This window comes from Salvelinus alpinus, chromosome 14 (assembly GCF_045679555.1).
Source record: "Salvelinus alpinus chromosome 14, SLU_Salpinus.1, whole genome shotgun sequence".
NCBI lineage: Eukaryota > Metazoa > Chordata > Actinopteri > Salmoniformes > Salmonidae > Salvelinus > Salvelinus alpinus.
The window spans coordinates 20,227,339-20,245,681 of record NC_092099.1 but is presented as its reverse complement, the minus strand read 5'-3'; the positions used below and the strand labels follow the sequence as shown (position 1 = coordinate 20,245,681).

General features: G+C 42.7%; 1 pseudogene; it reads left to right on the top strand.

The window, feature by feature from the left end:
• LOC139538572 (rho GTPase-activating protein 6-like) overlaps positions 1-14,571 on the top strand; it is an 82,323-nt pseudogene extending 67,752 nt beyond the window's left edge.
• The last annotated feature ends 3,772 nt before the right edge of the window (positions 14,572-18,343 follow it).

Here is an 18,343-nt window from a genome sequence, read left to right as displayed (position 1 = left end):
AAGTCTCTCCAGATATGTTTGATCGGGTTCAAGTCCGGGCACTGATTGGGCCACTCAAAGACATTCAGAGACTTGTCCCGAAGCCACTCCTGCATTGTCTTGCCTGTATGCTTAAAGACGTCCTGTTGGAAGGTGCACCTTCACCCCAGTCTGAGGTCCTGAGCGCCCTAGAGTAGATTTTCATCTAGGATGCTGCCACCACCATGCTTCACCGTAGGGATGGTGCCAGGTTTCCTCTAGACGTGACGCTTGGCATTCAGGCCAAAGTGTTCAATCTTGGTTTCATCAGACCAGAGAATCTTGTTTCTCGTGGTCTGAGAGTCTTTAGATGCCGTTTGGCAAACTCCAAGTGGGATTTCATGCCTTTTACTGAGGAGTGGCTTCCGTCTGGCCACTCTACCATAACGGCCTGATGGTTGTCCTTCTGGAAGGTTCTCCCATCTCCACAGAGGAACTCTAGAGCTCTGTCAGAGTGACCATCGGGTTCTTGGTCACCTCCATGACCAAGGCATGTCTCCCCCGATTGCTCAGTTTGGCCGGGTGGCCAGCTCTATGAAGAGTCTTGGTGCTTCCAAACTTCTTCCATTTAAGAATGATGGAGGCTACTGTGTTTTTGGGGACCTTCAATGATGCAGAAATATTTTGGTACCTTTCCCTAGATCTGTGTCTCGACACAATCCTTTCTCTGAGCTCTACGGACAATTCCTTCGATCTGATGACTTGGTTTTTGCTCTGACATGCACTGTCAACCATGGGACCTTATATAGACAGGTGTGTGCCTTTCCAAATCATGTCCAATCAATTGAAATTTTCTACAATCAAGTTGTAGAAACATCTCAAGGATGATCAATGGAAACATGATGCATCTGAGCTCAGTTTCGAGTCTCATAGCAAAGGGTCTGAATACGTATGTAAATGAGGTATTTCTGTTTTTTTATTCTTTATACATTTGCAAACATTTCTACAGACCTGTTTTCACTTTGTCATTATGGGGTATTGTGTGTAGACTGATGAGGAATCTTTTTTTTAAATCCATTTTAGAATAAGGCTGAAACGTAACAATTGTGGAAAAAGTCAAGGGGTCTGAGTACTTTCCAAATGCACTGTACATTATTGTGTCAATATCTGGCTCAAAAGTTGGCCTACATCTGAGCAGCTGATGATTTCTTGAGGGAGTTACTGTACATATCCAGTTTAAGCTAACACAGAATGAGATGGATGTACCAACTCAGTTAAATTCAGACGTCCAGTTAAAGATGTTGTATTTCTGGCCCTCCCAGGTGCCTCCTGACCTGCAGAATGAGGTTCTAATGAGTCTGCTGGAGACGGATCCTGATGTGGTGGATTACCTACTGCGGAGGAAAGCTTCTCAGTACTCGTGAGTGTGTGGCCTTCTGTATGCTTAGATATGGACTTGCTGCTGCAGGGCCACCAGCAAACGTGTGGCGAGCAGGCATTTGCCCCTGCACTTTTCAATTTGGGGGGTGACGGGGCAGTGCCCTACCACTTTTGATTTGTTTTAATATTTTGGGGGGACGAAAAGCGTTGAAAACAGACAAAGTAGACCAACAGTTTTTTAGACTGACTTGCCTTGCCGCTTCATCAACTCTCGCACTATGGCCTTCTGAACAGAGTGCTGTGTTTGTGTGTGAGTGTGAGTGGGAGTGTGTGTCTTGACCAATCAGATTCAGGAAAATTGCAGGTAGGGCACAGCACATGTCTATAGAAACCAGTGCGCGACGTCATGAGCTCTGCTGGTCAGCTATTGTGTAATAACCTAGCGGTGCCAAAAGCCCCGGTCTACCCTAGAAAGCCTATGTAAATTGCAATCGGCAGAAAAACATTTCAACAGCCGTTTTGGCTCTAAAATTGGTTTATTATGATCAAGTTCGATCCCCACTGTGAATTCTTTTGAATTTCACTATACAAATTGAGATATTTAATGAAATAGTGATCCATTCTGACAGTTGTCGTCACACAGGACCACGTGCTGACCCGGACCAAACACGGGCCAGCAGGCTGCGAGGACGCTCCCAGTTGACTCTCTCAGGCAGCATAAAAACGACTACATCGACCATGATCCATTGCTAGTTACGGCGTCATTCCCCATGATTCTTGTTGCCATTCAGCCCCATTCAGCAATATGGCGAGCTTCAAATTCTTCCAGCTTCATGCGCCATCGGGAGTTTTCCATAGGAATACGTGAATGATGTCAGCGCTATCACTATCTACTTATTTTAATGTCTATAGCCCTGTCCCATCTGGCTAGTGAAAACAAAGTGGTAACACTATGTATTTATAGTCTAACAATTTTTTTTACTTCCTCCCCATTGTTTAATTAAGAGACCGACCATTTACCACCTTCTGCGTGTAAACAGCTATTTTCACATTTTATTTTTCCACCTTATGTTGCATCCCTGTGCAGGCACATACATCTGTAATTAAAAAGCTACAGGTGTATTAACACAGTCTAGCCTACAGTATGTCATCACTATTTGTTGATTTGAATAATTCCAGTCAATAATTTTGGATTAAAAAAGGCATCGGTAGCCTAGCCGACCGGAGTTTGAATTTAAACCAAATTTGATCACATTCACATTTTCTCTTGGTCTGCTACATCGGACATGTTACTTTTGCCGAGCGTGAGACGCTCCTATTCATTTCCACAAAATCTGGGCTTCTGCTGCTCGAGTGTGAAATTACGCTCTGGTTCTATTTTCAAGATTTCGACACGCAACTCAGGCATATACACTAGAGAAGGCTGTGCGTGGTGAAACAATGGCTTCCTATTCATTTTCAATGGAAGGAAAGCAGGGGAGAGCAGTGTGGGTGGGACCGTTGGGCGATGCGAGCATGGGCGAGGGAGCTGAACAGGGCGGCACTAAAGTTGGGCAAAGCTTAACTTAATGCAAATCTTCTGCGATATCGTGGTGCGAACCAATCGAAGCTCAACATACTGTAGTTTCCAACCCCTACTAGATTGGTTGACAAACATACTGTAGCTTCCAATCCCTACTGGATTGGTTTACATTGGCTGTTGATACGTAGCACTACTTAGCATGCCTGCTAGCTTTTTAGCACCCACATGAGGGTAAAGCTAGCGTGGCCTGTAAAGTTACCGCTATATAGAGTATCTCAGTCTGGAGTAAAAGGATAAAGTGGCTCGTGCTCAGCTCGCCCAGACCAAAATTTACACTTCCAGTGTAGCAGGTAAAAATATTAACTTGTTTTCAGACACCCCATCTCAAATTATTTTCAGTTTGGTTGATTTCAGTTTAAAAATACCCTGCATAATGGGACAGCCACAGAGCATGCTCAACTTGCCCAACTCCATAACTGCCATATAATATCCGTATTTCACTTGAACAATGGGAATGAACCAGAAAGAGCCGTTTTAGACTACACCTATTGGAATTCCTTACAACTTTGTTGTTTTCAGTTTAAAAAAAACACTTGGAGCAACTTTAGAGCCGGCTCAACTTGGCCGTCTGCTCAGTTCACTTGCCCCGGGAAATAGGGCAACCCTTAAAGGGGAATGGAAACACTTTAGGAAGTAAAGCTAAGCAAAGAAATGTATTTCATCCACTAATACTAAACATGTGCATTTAACATAGAAACATCTCTATTTTGGGGATTTGTATATAAAAAAAAGTTTATTAGAGGTATGTGTAGAGCTCTTGAATTGCCCCTATTAATGACTGACGCCAGTGTGCCATTGGCAGGCTTGAGCAAATTGTGAGTTTTAGTGCGGGACTGAAAGTGAATGAATGCTGCCACCGGGAGGCGCTTCACCTCTACTGGACCTAAAAGTTCTCACAACTTTGTCATTGAGATCAGGATAACAATAGTAAGGTAAGGAACTGTTTACAATTTGTTTTTATGTGGGTAATTATAATCTAAATTTTCAAGTATGTTTTCCGATTGATGAAATTAGTCTGTGAAATGAACTTCTGATACAAGCCGAGTAGTCAGTCAGCCAAAAACGAGACAACCTAGCTAGCTAGCCTACATGATTTAGCTCATCTCTTGTCTTGTCTTTTTGATTTAAATTTTATTTTATACAGTAACTGTACAAAATAAAATGCTTAAAGAGCATTTGTCATTGGTATTAGCTAAGAGCTCAAATGAACTGGCTAGTGTCTGATTCAGTTTGTGTCTACCACAGCCAAGAGACGGCTGCTGCAGGATTGTTATTTTACTAGTAAAATGTATGATAACCATATAATTATTAGCTGGCTAGCTAGATAACTAGCTACATAGCTAGATATCTCATTAGGTGTCTGTTTATATGTGATATGATTCCTAAAAATAGTAAGCAATAATTAATGTAACCTAAGCCTGAAGCCTAACCCTTATGATGATAGTTAGCTAATATCTATGACTGGGATTCATCCTGGTCTAGCTGGTAACTTTTAATTAATGTACGTAGTGCAATAATTTCCTATGACTGAAAACATCTTCTGGACATCAGAACTGCGATCACTGACCTTGATTTGGACGAAAATGTCTACTTTAACAAGTCGACAGCTCTGGATATTCTGCTTACTCCGGACCAGGCCCTAATCCCCTGGACTCGAAAGAAAAGTGGCTGCGAAAGAGAGACAGGCAAGCTGGCATCCTGACGAAACAACATCAGCAACCAAATAGACCGCCATTGCCCTCTGGTCTGTTGGCGAACCTGCAAGAACAAACTGGATTAGCTCCGTTCGAGACTATCCTATTAACGGGACCTAAAAAACTATACTATTCATTGTTTCTCAGAGTCGTGATTGAATGCGGACATACAGTTGAAGTCGGAAGTTTACATACACTGAGGTTGGAGTCATTAAAACTCCACCACTCCACAAATTTCTTGTTAACAAACTATAGTTTTGGCAAGTCGGTTAGGACATCTAATTTGTGCATGACACAAGTCATTTTTCCAACAATTGTTTACAGACAGATTATTTAACTTATAATTCACTGTATCACAATTCCAGTGGGTCAGAAGTTTACATACACTAAGTTGACTGTGCCTTTAAACAGCTTGAAAAATTCCAGAAAATGATGTCATGGCTTTAGAAGCTTCTGATAGGCTAATTGACATAATTTGAGTCAATTGGAGGTGTACTTGTGGATTTATTTCAAGACCTACCTTCGAACTCAGTGCCTCTTTGCTTAACATCATGGAAAAATCTAAAGAAATCAGCCAAGACCTCAGAAAAAATTTGTAGACCTTCACAAGTCTGGTTCATCCTTGGGAGCAATTTCCAAATGGCTGAATGTACCACGTTCATCTGTACAAACAATAGTACACACATATAAACACCATGGGACCACACAGCCGTCATACCGCTCAGGCAGGAGATGCGTTCTGTCTCCTAGAGATGAACGTACTTTGGTGCGAAAAGTTCTGTTTGACCATCGTTATGTTTGGAGGAAAAAGGGGGAGCTTGCAAGCCGAAGAACACCATCCCAACCGTGAAGCACGGGGGTGGCAGCATCATGTTTTGGGGGTAATTTGCACTTCACAAAATAGATGGCATCATGAGGGAGGAAAATTATGTGGATATATTGAAGCAACATCTCAAGACATCAGTCAGGAAGTTAAACCTTGGTCGCAAATGGGTCTTCCAAATGGACAATGACCCCAAGCATACTTCCAAAGTTGTGGCAAAATGGCTTAAGGACAACAAAGTCAAGGTATTGGAGTGGCCATCACAAAGCCCTGACCTCAATCCTGTAGAAAATTTGTGGGAAGAACTGAAAAAGCGCGTGAGAGCAAGGAGACCTACAAACCTGACTCAGTTACACCAGCTCTGTCAGGAGGAATGGGCCAAAATTCACCCAACTTATTGTGGGAAGCTTGTGGAAGGCTACCTGAAACATTTGACCCAAGTTAAACAATTTAAAGGCAATGCTACCAAATAATAATTTAGTGTATGTTAACTTCTGACCCACTGGGAATGTGATGAAAAAAATTTAAGCTGAAATAAATAATTCTCACTATTATTCTGACATTTCACATTCTTAAAATAAAGTGGTGATCCAAACTGACCTAAGACAGATAATTTTTACTAGGATTAAATGTCAGGAATTGTGAAAAACTGAGCTTAAATGTATTTGGCTAATGTGTATGTAAACTTCCGACTTCAACTCTAGATATAAATCTTCCTGGTTCTTCTATTCATCGTCAAGACCGATCTCTAATGTTAAGGAAATCTCTAGTTTTTGCTCACCTGTGTTAGAGTACTGTATGCTAAGATGCATAACATACTATTTACCAGTAGAGTTTTTATCTATAATTTTCGCAGCTGTCTATTTACCACCACAAACCGATGCTGGCACTAAGACTGTACTCATTTTGCTTACAAGCAAAAACTCAAACAGGAATTACCACTGACGCGCTCAATACGGAAGTGGTCCCATGATGCGGATGCTAAGCTATAGGACTGTTTTGCTAGCACAGACTGAAATATTTTCCGGCATTCGTCAGATAACATAAAGGAGTTTACCACATCAGTCACCAGCTTCATTAATAAGTGTGTTGACAATGTCATCCCCACAGTGACCATACATATGTACCAGGGTTTCCGTTAACCAGTAATAGGCGACTTTTGCCCCAAAATAAATAGAGACACAGACAAATTGTCAAATTGGACCCACTCCAATATGCATACTGCCTCAACAGATCCACAGATGACACAATCTCTATTGCACTCCACACTGCCCTCACCTACCTGGACAAAAGGAATACCTATGTAAGAATGCTGTTCATTGACTACAGCTCAACATTCAACACCATAGTCCCCTCCAAGCTCATCACCAAGCTTAGGACCTTTATCTTTAACTCTGCATTGTTGGAAAAGAACCCATAAGTAAGCATTTCACTGTTAGTCTCCAGCTGTTGTTATAAGGCATGTGACAAATCAAATTTAATTGGATTTGTTTTATAATAATCTCTCTCTCTCTCTCTCTGTCTGTAGGACACTGGTGGACTGTCAATTCTCAGACACTGTAGACATGTCACCTGTGCACCAGACAGTGAATAGAAGCTGTCCCCATGGTATTAATGACAGACAGTGGCTGGAGAGATTGGACATCATGCTGCTGAGGCTGAAGACAAGGTTGAGGGACAATCACACCCTCACAGTCTAGTTGAGCCTAGGTGAACTTCAATTTACTGGAGGAATAATAAATTGTTGGCTTTGTTACAGGGAAGATAGAAAGGAGGATATGACGTGCTAAGTTTGTGTTGTACTAGAATGCTAGGGAAAGCCGTTATGCATCCTAGGGCACCGAATTTGTGTTAGGTTGTGGTATTTCAGTGAGTGTGACTCATAGTAGAGGGACTCCTAGTCTTCACCCAGTTGCTCAGATTAGCCATGTTTTCATCCACAGGAATGTAAAAAGGAAGTTTCAGTACAATTTTATAAATGGCGACAGGTAATTTGTCTGTTCTACATGGTGGGATTTTTTTTCTGTCGGTAAAATGTATTAAGCGAGGTCTCTCGAGTGGCGCAGCGGTCTAAGGCATTGCATCGCAGTGCTTGAGGCATCACTACAGCCCCGGGTTCGATCCCAGGCTGTGTCACAGCCGGCTGTGATCGGGAGACCCATGAGTCGGCGCACAATTGGCCCAGCGTCGTCTGGGTTAGGGGAGGGTTTGGCCGGCCGGGATTACCTTGTCCCATTAGGCTGTAGTGACTCCTACGGGCGGGCTTCAATCGCCAGTTGTACGGTGTCTCCTCTGACACTTTGGTGCGGCTGGCTTCCGGGTTAAGCAAGCAGTGTGTCAAGAAGCAGTGCGGCTTGGCAGGGTTGTGTTTCGAAGGATTGTGTTTCGGAGGACGCATGGCTCTCGACCTTCACCTCTCCCGAGTCCGTACGGGAGTTGCAGTGATGAGACAAGACTGTAACTACCATTTGGATATCACAAAATTGGGGTAAAAAAAATATATAATGCAAGAAATGGTGTTGGAAAATGTGCAAATATTGATATAATAACCATCACTTCAAGACTAGAATGCATACGTATATACTGTATTCTAGTCAAGACTCATCCTGTATAACTACACCTTTGATATTCATATACTATCCATATTTTCTATAAATAGCATGTTATACACATACATGTATATACACTACCGTTCAAAAGTTTGGGGTCACTTAGAAATGTCCTTGTTTTTGAAAGAAAAGCAACATTTTTGTCTATAAAATAACATCGAATTGATCATAAATACAATGTAGACATTGTTAATGTTGTAAATGTCTATTGTAGATGGAAACAACAGATTTTTTATGGAATATCTACATAGGCGTACAGAGGCCCATTATCAGCAACCATCACTCCTGTGTTCCAATGGCACGTTGTGTTAGCTAATCCAAGTTTATCATTTTGAAAGGCTAATTGATCATTAGAAAACCCTTTTGCAATTCTGTTAGCACAGCTGGAAACTGTTGTGCTGATTAAAGTAGCAATACAACTGGCCTTCTATAGACTAGTTGAGTATCTGGAGCATCAGCATTTGTGGGTTCGATTACAGGCTCAAAATGGCCAGAAACAAAGAACTTTCTTTTGAAACTAGTCAGTCTATTCTTGTTCTGAGAAATTAAGGCTATTCCATGTGAGAAATTGCCAAGAAACTGAAGATCTCATACAACGCTGTGTACTACTCCCTTCACAGAACAGCGCAAACTGGCATTAACCAGAATAGAAAGAGGAGTGGGAGGCCCTGGTTTACAACTGAGCAAGAGGACAATTAGAGTGTCTAGTTTGAGAAAGAGACGCCACACAAGTTCTCAACTGGCAGCTTCATTAAATAGTACCCGCAAAACACCACTCTCAACATCAACAGTGAAAAGGCAACTCCGGGATGCTGGGTTTTCTAATGATCAATTAGCCTTTCTGTCACGTTCGTCGTATGAATCGGACCAAGGCGCAGCGTTGTATGCGTACATTCTATATTTATTAAAAGAATAAACACTGAACAAACTAACAAAACAACAAAACGAACCGTGAAGCTAATATGAATAGTGCAGACAGGAAACTGAACATAGAACAAGAACCCACGAACACCAAAGGGAAAATGGCTACCTAAATATGATCCCCAATCAGAGACAACGATAAACAGCTGCCTCTGATTGGGAACCATATCAGTCCACCATAGACATACAAATCACCTAGACCTACAAAAACCCTAGACATACAAAAAAACCTAGACAATACAAAAACTAACGTACCAACCCTAGTCACACCCTGACCTAACCAAAATATAAAGAAAACAAAGATATCTCAGGTCAGGGCGTGACAGTACCCCCCCCAAAGGTGCGGACTCCCGGATGCAAACCTGAACCTATAGGGGAGGGTCCGGGTGAGCATCTACCCTCGGTGGCAGCTCCGGTTCTGGACGCAGCCCCCCCCCCCCCCTCTTTACGCTGATCCCTCTGCCTTTGTAGAACCGGACTGCGGATCATCGCCAGAGAAGCCGGACCGCGGATCATCGCCAGAGGCCCCGGACTGGGAACCGTCGCCGGAGGCCCCGGACTGGGAACCGTCGCCGGAGGCCCCGGACTGGGAACCGTCGCCGGAGGCCCCGGACTGGGAACCGTCGCCGGAGGCCCCGGACTGGGAACCGTCGCCGGAGGCCCCGGACTGGGAACCGTCGCCGGAGGCCCCGGACTGGGGACCGTCGCCGGAGGCCCCGGACTGGGGACCGTCGCCGGAGACCCCGGACTGGGGACCGTCGCCGGAGACCCCGGACTGGGGACCGTCGTTGGAGGTTCTGGACTGTGAAACGTCGCCGGAAGCTCTGGACTGTGGAACTGTCGCCGGAAGCTCTGGACTGGGAACTGTCGCCCGGAAGCTCTGGACTGGGTACTGTCGCTGGAAGCTCTGGACTGTGGAAGCACACTGGAAGCCTGATGCGTGGTGCCGGAACTGGTGGTACCGGGCTGAGGACACACACCTCAGGGCGAGTGCGGGGAAGAGGTACAGGATGTACTGGACTGTGGAGGCGCACTGGAGGCCTGATGCGTGGTGCCGGAACTGGTGGTACCGGGCTGAGGACACACACCTCAGGGCGAGTGCGGGGAAGAGGCACAGGCCGTACTGGGCTGTGGAAGCGCACTGGAGGCCTGATGCGTGGTGCCGGAACTGGTGGTACCGGGCTGGGGACACACACCTCAGGGCGAGTGCGGAGAGGAGCCACAGGACGTACTGGCCTGTGGAGGCGCACTGGGGATCTGGAGCGTAGAGCTGGCACAATGCGTCCTGGCTGGATGCTCACTTGAGCCCGGCAAGTGCGGGGCGCTAGCACAGGACGCACTGGGCTGTGCAGACGCACCGGAGACACAGTATGCAGAGCCGACGCAGGATATCCTGGTCCAAGGAGGTGTACTGGAGACCAGGAGCGCTGAGCCGGCATCATCCGTCCTGGCTGGATACCCATTCTAGCCCGGCAAATGCGAGGAGCTGGAATAGAGCGCACCGGGCTATGAATGCGAACTGGAGACACCGTGCGCATCTCTGCATGACACGGTGCCTGACCAGTTACACACTCCCCACGGTAACCACGAGGAGTTGGCTCAGGTCTCCAACCTGACTCAGCCAATCTCCTCGTGTGCCCCCCAATTTTTTATTTATTGAGGCTGCCTCTCGGGCTTCCGTGCTAACTGTGTCCCCTCGTATTGTCGCCTTTCCTCCTGCGCTATCTCCACCTGCTTCCATGGTAGGCGATCCTCTCCTGACAATATTTCCTCCCACGTCCAGGATCCTTTACCATCCAAAATCTCGTCCCATGTGCATGCTGTCTGCTCCTTCTGAACACGCTGCTTGGTCCTTTTATGGTGGGTCCTTCTGTCACGTTCGTCGTATGAATCGGACCAAGGTGCAGCGTTGTATGCGTACATTCTATATTTATTAAAAGAATGAACACTGAACAAACTAACAAAATAACAAAACGAACCGTGAAGCTAATATGAATAGTGCAGACAGGCAACTAAACATAGAACAAGAACCCACGAAAACCAAAGGGAAAATGGCTACCTAAATATGATCCCCAATCAGAGACAACGATAAACAGCTTCCTCTGATTGGGGACCATATCAGGCCACCATAGACATACAAATCACCTAGACCTACAAAAACCCTAGACATACAAAAAACCCTAGACATACAAAAAACTAACGTACCAACCCTAGTCACACCCTGACCTAACCAAAATATAAAGAAAACAGAGATATCTCAGGTCAGGGCGTGACACTTTCAAAATGCTAAACTTGGATTAGCTAACACAATGTGCCATTGGAACACAGGAGTGATGGTTGCTGATAATGGGCCTCTGTACGCCGATGTAGATATTCCTTTAAAACAATCAGCCACGATGTTTCCAGTCGTTTACAACATTAACAATGTGTACACTGTATTTCTGATTAATTTGATGTTATTTTAATGTACAAAACATGTGCTTTTCTTTCATAAACAAGGACATTTCTAAGTGACCCCAAACTTTTGAACGGTAGTGTATATTTATATTCCAGATTCTGACATTGCTTGTTCTGATATTTCTAAATTTCTTCATTTTTATTTTGGGGATTTGTGTGTATTGTTCCTTTTGCAAGGCTGGAGACTTTGCAATTCGGAACTCCCAATTTCTAACACGTATGGACCCAGAACCTAGTCATGCAGCTGATCAAATGATGCCAAATTAAGATTTTAGTTTTGGGTTAACTAAGATTACACTGCTCTAAGGAGTGAATGGAATCCACACTTTGATTTTGGTAGAGAAGTCACTGACGAGAAAGCTTAAGTTAGCATTTCAGACAAAAAAACAGTTTGTATTCAGCATGAAGTTATACATCACCCTATTACAACAGTGTAACTGTTTTGTAATAAAATGTTTTAAACATCCTCTGTATTGTGTGCTTATTGTTTATCCATTGATACTGTATGTTCTTGGTGCCATTTGAGACCTTAAGGAGCATCAGGTACTGCTGGAATGTCTACCAATGCCATGTGCTCCTTTTTGTGAGAAATTACACTGGTCACTCCAAACATTTATAAAGTATTTTGAAAGTATAAATAGCCGACACTTTAGATGAGACCGCGCACAAATATTTGGTTTATAAAGGCCTATATTAAACATCTTATGAATGATCTTATAAATCATTATTAAATACTTTGAAAGTTGTTTATAAATGTCTGACTAAATAAGTTAATAACATTAATACAGATTAATACATTGAATACATGATTTACTAATCAATTATAATTGTTTTATTATGTGGAACTCCAAATGTTCCCTACTTATCTGTACATTATGGCATACTTTATAACTAGGGCGCAGATTCTTCTTCATAATGGCTCTCTCCTCTTTCCAATAGTGGTCCAGGCCTGCTGATGATTGAGGATCCCTTCTCTCTGAGTGAGAGGCGCTGCTCCAGTGACTCCAACAAGGCCTCCAGTGCGGATGTGTCCCCCTATGAAATCAACTCTCCAGTGCGGTCGGAGCACTTGCTCTCCCAGGACCAGGGGGACAGCAGCCCCCTCTCTGACAGGCTCTTCAAGGTCTCCGAGCAGTACACACTGGTGGCCCACGTCAAAGGTTGTCCCAGCGACAGCTACAGTACCACTCACCATCCACAGGCAAAGGGGAAAAGGAAAGGGAAAGGGGGATATACCTAGTCAGTTGTACAACTGAATGCATTCAGCTGAAATGTGTCTTCCGACATTTAACCCAACCCCTCTGAATCAGAGAGGTACGGAGCTGCCCAATGATCAAGTTGTTGGCCATTTCATCTCTGAAAATACCACTAATACACTGTATTGTATATTGCTGCTTAATATGAAGAATATTTCAGATTTTTCTATTAGACACACCTGATTAACATTTCTGGAGTGCCTGGCATTCCTCTCTAAGGAAAGGGTTTATGGATCATCATATCACTGGTATGTTCATTGTCTTTGAATAGCATGTCTCATTCTTTGTTCTTTGAAACCCTGCAACCTAGAATAAATTACATGTTCACTAGGTGGAGATAAGACTTTGATTATGTGTACATGGTTTCCCCCAGTTTCCCATGGCGACGTTTCAGAATGCAGCTCTTGTGGCTCATTGGAGGGACTCGACGGTCACCAAGGTAACAACAGCAAACAGCGTGTCAGATGATCTTACACCTCAATTGGTATGCCTGAGTGCAGGCCACACCCCCCAGTGACTTGCTGCAGCAGTAGCCCTCTGACGAAGAGAGGGCGGAGATTGGAGGGTACAGACCTTTTATTACTTCACCGGGCCAACCAGGGGGCTGCAGCCCAGAGGACATTGCACTAATGTGCGGAATGGGACAGCCTGCCAGTCCCTCAGAGGCAGGCCTGGCGGCAGGGTGGATGGAAGGCCTCCCCCTTCCTACTCTGGACCGCTCAGAGGAACTTCTCCACACCTTCCCTCTGCCCTTCCACCCACCAGCCTGGGTGTGTGACCCACCCAGAATCCACAACTGCCCCCCCCCAGGGCAGCAGCAGCCCTGGGCCCCAGACTGTGGCCCCTACGACCCCCTCTGGTCCTCTGGAAGGGAAGGTGTCAGGCAGCCCAGAGTTGCCGAAGGAGAGGCGGCAGATAGGGCAGCTCCTATCAGCAGACAATACACTCTACCAGAGACACTGGTGTGATGTTTATACGCACTCGCTCAAACTACTTTGTCCTTCTCTAAATTGTAGGTTCAACTTACTGAGATGTGCCAATTGTCTGTGAGTAAATGTTGTTATTTCACTCTTGATGTGTGTCTTACAGTTTTCATATTTCAGAAGTCTGACTCCAACATTTTGCCACTAAGACAGTACCTCAACAGAGACACAAATTAGCATCACTGACATGTGACTATCTGAATATTGTTTACCCATAGTAACTAAATACTACATTTTCTTTCCTTTATGTTTTTTTATTTTATTTCAACTCAGAACAATGGTGTGAGAATTAATCTGAATGTATCCTAAACGTATTGGTACTAATAGCCTACATGTAATGTTTGTTTTTGTATTGTAATATCACCCTGTGAGATATAATGCAGATATGTTATAAGCAAAATCAAATACAACTTTCTTAGTGAAACATGACATCAAATTATGTTTGATGCTGTAAGTGTCTTTGTGTTATTTGTATCTTGGTGGAGCTATTGCCGAACAAATGAAAATTGATTGTTTGTGTTTTTTGATAGTGATATTGAACTTAACTGTTTAGGTCACTTGCTTTTTATAACTAATTTTAATGTTTGTGGCCTTCTGCAACTGATTGTAATAGTCATTAATTCATTGACTCGTTCACGCATCCAAATAAAACAATAACTGTCATCTAACTGTTTTGATTATTTGAAGGGAAATGAAACTGTACGATACAGAACATTATGAATGTAATTCCACAATACGGAGTACAGAAAAAGAGAAAAGCATCACTCAGTTTGTGCTTGAATGCCACTGTCATGAAATGTACCAAGTTTGTTTGTTTTATTCTTCTCCCCTATAATTTGTTTTATAGCTTTTGAGGGGAAATGAAGGTACTGTACTAAGATATAAATATGGTCATGACTTTCACTGAGTTTTTTTCGTTGTTATTTGCTGGGAAATATTGTTTGTTTGTCCTGACCAAATGTTATGCCTTAGTAACAACTACAGTATTGTCTCTGAGATGGCTAGTCATGCTAGTAAGACTTGTTCATGTTCACTTTGACTTAACATTACGTTGCTAATGCTAATAGTCATGCTTTAGTACCTTGTGCAACATCAGTGTTGACATGTTTTTAATCTAATCAAGCTGCTTTAATACGGTATTATTGCCAACTCGAACCCTTCTTCCACCTGATTGTTGTACTGTATGTTCATTTTCCTATGACTTCCATGATGTGATATTAGTAATTTTATCATCTTGTTATCATCCTCTGTAAAACTATACATAGAAACTAAAAATGACGCAGAAGGTTATGTGGCTATAACCTCTTACTGTCTTTAAAATGCCTTTTAATTTCTACTTCACAGAGTTCTGTCAGTATGCTCCAACTACTACAATGATTTATTCTCGCTCTTACTTCTTATGTGCCCATTCTGTGTAAAGGGAAGTCAGGAACAATGTGAGTGGTTCACACTCGAATGAACTGGAGCGGAAGGTGTCTCTCTTTGCAGCTTCTCCGCAGACTCCATAAAGATTTAATTCTGGCACATTTCAACACTGTAATGAAGTGCCGGAGCCGGAGCTGTCTGGTCTCTGAGAAACCACTCTCACAAACCAGGAAGTGGATCAGAGGGTCCCAGACATAACCATTGGGCGTTCACCTCTCCTCTCCCCAGACTGGAACACAGGCAAACTCGCTTCCTGATTACTGGCTTATCTTTTTATGGGTGGGGTGAGTTATCATGCCCAATCCTATATGGTCCTTTCGCCACTATATGGTCCTTTCGCCACTTAACTCTGTTTGCTTACGGTGGAGTATGATTTTTGTGAGATTATGCTAAATATTTGAGCATATAGATAAAATACTATATGTATAAAATCAAATAATTTCTTTGAACGGCCACAAGAGGGAACCATGACCAAATGGAATGTCCTGTTCTCGATGATCGTGTTTTCCTGCATTGCATATCTTTTGAATTTGTTATTACAATAGGGAAATGTAGGAATATTTTCAAAATTTTAACTTTTTCTAAATTATAACATTCTATCTTCACCATGGTTGCAATACCTGTGTTATTTTGCTGAATATCCATAAATGGTTGTTTATCTTCCTTTATGTAGGTTTTGGTTATTTACAGCGTGTGTCTCAGCTACTGTAGGATTGCAAAGTTATCTATAATTTACCAAAGCTACCAGTAATTTTGGTAATTAACAAAAATGATATGGCAATCTATTGTAACTTTGGTAATTTATACTGTAAAATTACTGTAAAATGTACACGTTATATTAATATATAGGATTCATTTATTATATCTGTGTACATAATGTCATTGACTTTCTAGTAGTTAAACCATATGGTTCAAGAGGAAATAGCCTAATTAATGAAAAAAGCATCTATTTTATTATTATTATATTATTTTCAATTAACGCTGCAAATCTTCCAACTATTGACTTTTTTCCCCCACAACTGCCACCAGTTTGACACCAAAACATTGACAACAAATGCATATTTACATAGTAAATAAATAAAAGTTTGTAAAAAATATATATAAAAGATATTTTATGCTGAAACCCTCATATTAACCCATCAGAGCCTGGGCCGAGTCTAAGCCGGGGGAGGGGGTTCTACTAGGCTAAATGGAATTGGATAATTTAGCTATTTTATTTTGAATTTTAAGACCACTTGAAGTATCAAAAAATATACAGTACTAGTCAAAAGTTTGGACACACCAATTCATTCAAGGGTTTTTCTTTATTTGTACTATTTTCAAAACTGTAGAATAATAGTGAGGACATCAAAACTATGAAATAACACATATGGAATCATGTAGTAATTTCAGAATCTTCAAAGTAGTCACCCTTTACCTTGATGACAGCTTTGCACACACTTGGCATTCTCTCAACTAGCTTCACCTGGAATGCTTTTCCAACAGTTTTGAGTTCCAACATATGCTGATACTTGTTGGCTGCTTTTCCTTCACTCTGCGGTCCAACTCATCCCAAACCGTCTCAATCTGGTTGAGGTCGGGTGATTGTGGGGGCCAGGTCATCTGATGCAGCACTCCACCACTCTCCTTCTTGGTCAAATATCCCTTACACAGCCTGGGGGTGTGTTTGGTCATTGTTCTGTTGAAAAACAAATGATAGTCCCACTAAGGGCAAACCAGATGGGATGGCATATTGCTGCAGAATGCTGTGGTAGCCATGCTGGTTAAGTGTGCCTTGAATTCTAAATAAATCACAGACAGTTTCACGAGAAAATCACCCCAACACCATCACACCTCCTTCCATGCTTCACAGTGGGAACCACACATGCAGAGATCATCTGTTCACCTTCTCTGCATCTCACAAAGACATGGCGGTTGGAACCAAAAATCACAAATTTGGACTCATCAGACCAATGGACAGATTTCCACCATTCTAATGTCCATTGCTCAAGCAAGTCTTATTGGTGTCTTTTAGTAGTGGCTTCTTTGCAGCAAATTGACCATGAAGGCCTGATTCATGCAGTCTCCTCTGAACAGTTGATGTTGAGATATGTCTGTTACTTGAACTCTGTGAAGCATTTATTTGGGCTGCAAATTTTGAGGCTGGTAGCTCTAATGAACTTATCCTCTGCAGCAGAGGTAACTCTGGGTCTTCCTTTCCTGTGGCAGTGTCACGACTTCCGCCGAAGTTGGTCCCTCTCCTTGTTCGGGCGGCGTTCGGCGGTCGAAGTCACCGACTTTCTAGCCATCGCTGATCCTCTTTTCATTTTCCTTTGGTTTTGTCTTGTCTTGTCTTGTATCACACCTGGTTCCAATCCCATCAATTACATTGTATATTTAACCCTCTGTTCCCCCTCATGTCTAGTCGGTGATTGTTCGTTTGTAAGCTATGTGCAAGTTATGTTCTGGTGTGCGACGGGTTTTGTACTCACTTGTATTATTTTGTATATTTTGGTTTTCGGAGTTTTTGAGCACTTATTAAACTGCTCCGTTTCTACCAAGTTCGATCTCCTGCGCCTGACTTCCCTGCCACCAGCACGCACCCCCTTACAGGCAGTCCTCATGAGAGACAGTTTCATCATAGCGCTTGATGGTTTTTGCGACTGCACTTGAAGAAACTTTCAAAGTTCTTGACATTTTCCGGATTGACTGAATATCAAGTCTTAAAAGTAATGATGGACTGTCATTTTGTTTGCTTATTTGACCTGTTCTTGCCATAATATGGACTTGGTCTTTTACCAAATAGGACTATCTTCTGTATACCACCACTACCTTGTCACAACACAACTGATTGGCTCAAATGCATTAAGAAGGAAATAAATTCCACATATAAACTTTTACCATACACGCCTGTTAATTGAAATGCATTCCAGGTGACTACCTCATGAAGCTGGTTGAGAGAATGCCAAGAGTGTGCAAAGCTGTCATCAAGGCAAAGGGTGGCTACTTTGAAGAATCTCCAATATAACATCTATTTTGATTTGGTTAGCACGTTTTTGGTTACTACATGATTCCATATATGATATTTCATTGTTTTGATGTCTTAACTATTATTCTACAATGTCGAAAATAGTAAAAATAAAGAAAAACCCTGGAATAAGTAGGTGTATCCAAACTTTTGACTGGTACTGTAAATACAAAAATGATTTGATCAAAATGTTTTTTTGATCTTACTGCTATTAGCCCTTACAAATGCATTGAATACCATATTCACTA